Below are 5,917 nucleotides of genomic sequence, written 5' to 3'. Positions count from 1 at the left end.
ATTTATTGTAGAGATGAGGTCTCGCTGCCCAGGCGGGTCTCGAACCCTCAGGCTCAGGCAATCCACTCACCTCAGCCTCCCAAAGGCGCGGGATTACAGGCTGAGCCACCGAGCCCGGCTTCTTTTTATTTTTTATAAGCTATTTTAAGTTTACTTCATACATGTGTTTTTCTTTTGCAAGTTCCTCCATTGCTTTTATGCTTAGGAAATGTTTTTTTTTTCTTTTGAGTGAGAGTCTTACTCTGTCACCCAGGTTGGAGTGCAGTGGCACGCTCACAGCCACCCCAGCATCAACCTGCTGGGCTCCGGAAATCCTTCCGCCTCAGCCTTCCAAGTAGCCGGAACTACAGGTGTGGGCTACCACACCTGGCTAATTTTTTTGATATATCGTAGAGACGAGGTCTCACCAAGTTGCTCAGGCTAATCTCAAACCCCCGGGCTCAAGCAATTCTCTCGCCTTGGCCTCCCAAAGGGCTGGGATTACAGGCTTGAGCCACTGTGCCTGGCCAGGAAATATTTTCACTTATCCTAAATTTGATAAAATTCACTTGTTGAAAAAAAATTATATTTTTTGGCGTTTTCTTTCTTACAGCAAGACGTAAAGATTTACTTTTTTCCCCCCAGATAGCTTACGGTCTCTACTAATACCTGTAACCAATAATCTTTCTCTAGGCAGCAAAAACCTCTCAAGTGCAGTTGGCAGTGTTCTTTCTTATGTCCGGCCTCACTTGAGATGTTCCCCATGGTGTGGCTATAGGTAGCACACCATGTCACTTCTGTGACACAAGGGGGGCACAAAAGTCTCTGGAAGACGAATACCCGACTTCCCAAAGCAAAGGCCAGTCTTTCTCCTTCCCGTGGAGGGCTCTCCTTTCAAGAAGAGAAAGGGAAGAGAGCAAAGGCCTTTACACAGCCTGTTCTACTCTGGTCAGCAGTAATTCTTCAGCAACAAGGAGGGACCAACCAGCTCCTTTTCCACAGCAAGTTCCCCATTGCCCAGACTCAAGCCTAACCTGGGTCAGCATTGCTGCTGCCCTGAGATACTCCTCTGTCAACAGTGTGACGCAAACTGCAAGGTGGACAGCCTTGAGCCCTCTGCTGCCAAATACATGCACTAAAGAGAAAAACACGAGAAACTTAGCAAATCACTAAGGGACTCTAAAAACATTAAAGTGTTTGCACATTTAGGTCCACCAACAACCTAGGCGTGTACAAAACGAGTTGGGAATAAAATTCACCAGATGTCAAAGCCAGAAATACATATCAATAAATTCAGGAAACTCCTAAGTTTGGCAAAACTTTATCCACTAGGAGATAAGTAAACAGTTTTTTAAAAGTATATAAATGTAAGTTTGCTGTAATATAAAAATGATTAAAAATGAAAAAAAACACAAAAATGCCTTTACCTTTTAGTGCACTGTCATTGGCCCCAAAGAAAATTGTAACTGCTACTGGGCTGTCCAAACTGTTTCCTTTCCTGATTAATCTTGGAAGGATAATTTTGGCCCATCTGGTATTATAACCTGAGAATCCACGATTCAGAACATCACATTTTCTGAGATGAAAAAATTTTAAAGATGAATTATAGGTGAAAGTGTTTATAGTCCCGGTAGCCAACCTCTAGTGAGAGCGCTCTCTGGGCTTCTAATCCCATCACAAGATTCTGACCCACCCCAGGTTTCACTGATAAGAGCAAGACTGTAGCCGAAGCATGCTAACCTTTCTTCAGCTGTTCAAAGATACAGGTAAATTTACATTCCTCAGTGAAAAAAGTTATAAATAATTGCATGTGAAAGAGCTATGATTTAGTCTGTAGACTGGTTTCATGCATGCAACAGATATTAACCTGAGCAAGTATCTTAGGTAAAAAGTCATTAATAGGCTGGAACTCAAATGTAACCATGGTTTAGTTTGGGATAAGTGTACAGAATGTTTTTGAGATTTTTGCTTTTGATTCAATAATTTTAGTAAATACATCAGTTGTGTTTCAATTTAAACCAATTCATTAACAGGCATTTTCTTCCCCTTCTTAGTTCGATTCATAGTACTATATGGTATAATGGAAACACCAACCCTGGATCTTAAGCCGGTTGCCTGGGTTGCATGCCAGCTCCACCACTGACTAGGTGTGGCCCTGGGCACTGTTACCACTTCACATGTAAAGTGAGGCTAATCACAGTTCAGGATTACATGAGGCAATATGTTTAAAACCCCTTAGATGACACCAGTCATGTGAGAGGGGCTTTTTTCTCTTAAAGTAAACTTGGTAAAATGGTATGATCTGAGACTGACTTCAGAAAAATCCATGGTAGGAGGGACAGATGGGTTTATATTCTTAAATATCTGTAGATATTTAAAGTCAATAGTAAGATGTTCTCTTAAAATAAAATGCATATTGGGCTCAACTTATGATTAGCAAGTTGGTGTGATTCATTTTGGTGTGTGGTCCAGATTTCTGCATCTAAGCAACTGAGCAGAGAAGCTAGTGCACTAATGAATAACTCTGCAGGCGACAATGCCAGGCAGTGGACTCCAGAGAAAGCAGTAGGAGGGGACACATTGTTATGACACCACACTGACAGGTTTCAGGTAACATTTATAAATAGGGAGACAACAATAACAATCTTACTTCTTTCTTTTTTTGAGCTGGAATCTTACTCTGTCGCCCAGGCTGGAGTGCAGTGGCACGCTCATGGCCACCACAGCCTCAACCTGCTGGGCTCAGGTGATCCTTCTGCCTCAGCCTTCCAAGTAGCTGGAACTACAGGCATGCATCACCATGCCTGGCTATACAACTATACTTCTAAGTGAGATTCTGAGTATTTTTATGTTGTAATAAATTACAAAAGCCACACAGTCCTCTTAAAGACTCCAATCACAGTACTTTAAAATGAAGTGCTCTAGAATTTTGACAAAATAGTCTGTCTCTCATCCACCCAATGATTTGGTCACCACAGCACTTATAAAACAAAAGATCCAGCCTGGGCAACTTGGCGAAACCTCATCTCTACAATAATTCAAAAAAATAATTGGGCGTGGTGGTGCACACCTGTAGTTCTAGCTTCTTGGAAGGCTGAGGCAGAAGGATCACCTAAGCCCAGCAGGTGGAGGCTGTGGTGGCCGTGAGCGTACCACTGTGCTCCAGCCTGGGTGACAAGGTGAGACTCTGACTCAAAAAAACAAAAGGCAAAACAGCTTCCTACCACAGTGTGGTATAGCAGCAAAATTGCAAGTTCTGGTCAGGTACAGCAGCTCACGCCTGTAATTCCAGCACTTTGGGAAGCTGAGGCAGGAGGATTGCTTGAGTCCAGAAGTTTGAGATCAGCTTGGGCAACACAGTGAGGCCTTGTCTATACAAAAAATTATTAAAAAACAAACAAAAATGGCAAGTTCTATAATCATGGTGGCTGGTGCCTAGATCTTTCTGTCCCTGACTAGCAACCAGGCATGGCTATTTACTTATTTCTCTGAGTCCACTCAGCCCTCAAAGATGAACCCTATAATACCTAGTCTGTCAGACTGAATGAAGATTAAATTTTCTGTTCCTCTTCCCATATATACCCAGGAAAGGTAAGTGAAGATTAACAAAGGAGAAATTTTTCTGGTATTTAAAACACTCTTTTTCTGAGATAATGACATCGTCCATTAGTAAGTACTCAAGTATCAATCTAGAAACCATTCTCACCTGACCAGCTTGTCGGCCAGTGACGCTCCCCATCCACCCTGCTGAAAAGAAAACTGAAGAAAAGTCCATTACTACTTATCAATATAACCAGAACATTCTACTAAGGGCATTTTTGTTTTTTAACCAGCAGCTCCCCTTTTGTCGTGGCCTTCATCACTTGATTCACTCAAAGGTCATGTTGGTGATTTTGTTTTTGAGCTAGGGTCTCTCTGCAGCCTCAGCTCCTGAGCTCGGGCGATCCTTCCGCCTCAGCCTTGATGCTGGGTTCACAGGAGCCCGGCCTCTTTTGGGGATTACATGTAGCTACACCTGGCAGCAAAGTTACTTAAAAAAAAACATGTTCAAGAGATAAAAATTAGTGGATGTGGTGGTGCATGCCTGTGTCCCAGATACTCACAGGCTGAAGTAGCAGGACTGCCTGAGCCTAGGAGGTCAAGGCTACAGTGAACCATGGACAGAGCTGCTGCACACTGCACTCCACCATAGGTGACAGTGAGACCCTGACACACACACACACACAAAAATCAGCTGTGTGTAGTTCAGTTAGGAAATAAAGTCCATGCTATAATACTTCTCCATGGTTGAGAGAGTAAGGAAATTCCCGGCTTTATTGATTACAGAACTCAGGGTGAACATCTTCTGATATACACTCCCATGGAATTTAGAAAGCCCTCACCTCTCCAGATGCCTAAAAATAATATTACCAATTATTGGCATATACACAAAAAACTGCTTGAGAAAGTCATGCCTGAATGTTAGAAGAGACAGGTGCACACACACACACCGTGAGGAACATACTTGAAAGAATTGTTCCTTAATGGAAGCTGGAATGATCTTGGATAAAACGCTTATCTTTTTTTTCCTTTTTTTGGTGTGTGTGTGTGTGTGTGTGTGTGTGTGTGTTGGAGACTCACTCTGTCGCCCTGGCTGGAGTGCAGTGGCACAATCACCGCTACCACAGCCTCCAACTCCTGGACTCAGGTGATCCTCCCACCTCAGCTTCCCCCTAAGTAGCGGAGATACAGGTGACTGCCACCACGCCAAGCCAATCTGCTAAAATGTTTGCGGAGCAAGGTCTAGCTATGCTACCCAGGCTCTCCTCTAACGCCTGGGCTCCCAAAGTGGGGGGATTACAGGCATAAGCCGCCTGGCCCGGCCTCTCCTTTATTCTCAGAGGTATTTTATTTTCAAGATCAACTCTAACTGGCCAACCTGTTCCCCCAGAAGAGGCGCAGAGGTGAATCGGTTCCAGGCACCTTCCGCAGGAACAGGCAGTACGAACAAAAGCTGCGGGAAGTGAACCAGGCGACTCCTCGAAGGAGGCCAGTTCGTGCCCGGAGCCCCGACCCCACGTTTTTGGGAAAAAGAGAACGGTCACCGCCAAGGAAGACACCAGGACGAAAACAAAGCACCTCGACTTGTACCAGGCTACCCTAAACTCCCTGTGAAAACGATGCAGAATGGAAAGCGCTTCGGACTGCGTGCGTTCGGCTTTGGCCCCCGCGAGACGTGGCCAGGCAGTCTCCTCGCCAGGCAGTCCCCCTCTCTCCTGAGAGACACGGTTCTTTCTCCTTTGTTCCGAGTCGGAGTCTCACCCGGGTTGCCCAGGCTGGAGTGCAGTGGCACGGCCCGCTTACGGCCACTGCAGCTTCGACCCGCTGGGCCCCGGCGATCCTTCCGCCTCAGCCTTCCACGTAGCTGGAACTACAGGCGCGCGCCACCACACCCGGCTAATTTTTTGATTTATTGGAGAGACGGGGGTCTCGCCAAGTTGCCTGGGCTGGTCTCGAATCCCTGGGTTCGGGCAGCCCTCTCGCCTCCACCTCTCAAAGTGCTGGGGTGACAGGCGTGAGCCACCGCGCCCGGCGAGACACGGTTCTTTCTAAGCACGAATGCAAACACGTGTTCTACCCCGAGCGCCGCAGCGTCACCGTCCAAGGCACCGCGACCCCCGAAGGTGTCAAGCGCCAGGCGGGTCTCACCGCCAGGGCGTGGCGGAGGGCGCCGAGGCGGCCAGGACCCGCCGTTCCTCTGGGGCCGTTACTGGAGGCCGCGGGCTTGACCAACAAGCCTCCGCCTCTGCCGCCTTCGGAGGCGCAGGAAGGAGGCCCTGGGGACCTCGAGACCGAGCCGACGCCAGCGGACGGTGAGGAGAGCCAGGCCAGGCTCAGCGGCGACCCCGCCTGGAGGGCGGAAGAGTTCGAGGACGTGACGGGGCCGACCGGCGCTGGG

The 5,917-nt window shown here is 47.1% G+C and overlaps 1 protein-coding gene across 5 annotated transcripts in view; it reads right to left on the bottom strand.

The window, feature by feature from the left end:
* The window catches only part of IAH1 (isoamyl acetate-hydrolyzing esterase 1 homolog), a 10,098-nt gene extending 6,324 nt beyond the window's left edge, over positions 1-3,774 (bottom strand). For 2 of the 5 annotated variants that reach the window (XM_021719122.1, XM_021719124.1), the window contains exons 1-2: positions 3,686-3,774; positions 1,407-1,555 (exon numbers count right to left, since the gene is read on the bottom strand). The gene's annotated coding sequence lies outside the window, so the exon portion shown is untranslated. Of the gene's footprint in view, positions 1-1,406; positions 1,577-3,685 lie in introns of those variants that run through there. The other 3 variants (XM_021719125.1, XM_021719123.1, XM_021719126.1) reach the window with 3 other exon arrangements.
* Between the last annotated feature and the right edge of the window lie 2,143 nt (positions 3,775-5,917).

This window comes from Carlito syrichta, unplaced genomic scaffold (assembly GCF_000164805.1).
Source record: "Carlito syrichta isolate Samal-C Ts95f unplaced genomic scaffold, Tarsius_syrichta-2.0.1 Scaffold314155, whole genome shotgun sequence".
Taxonomy (NCBI): Eukaryota; Metazoa; Chordata; class Mammalia; order Primates; family Tarsiidae; genus Carlito; species Carlito syrichta.
The sequence above is the reverse complement of the archived record's forward strand: the minus strand, read 5'-3'. Positions and strand labels throughout refer to the sequence as shown.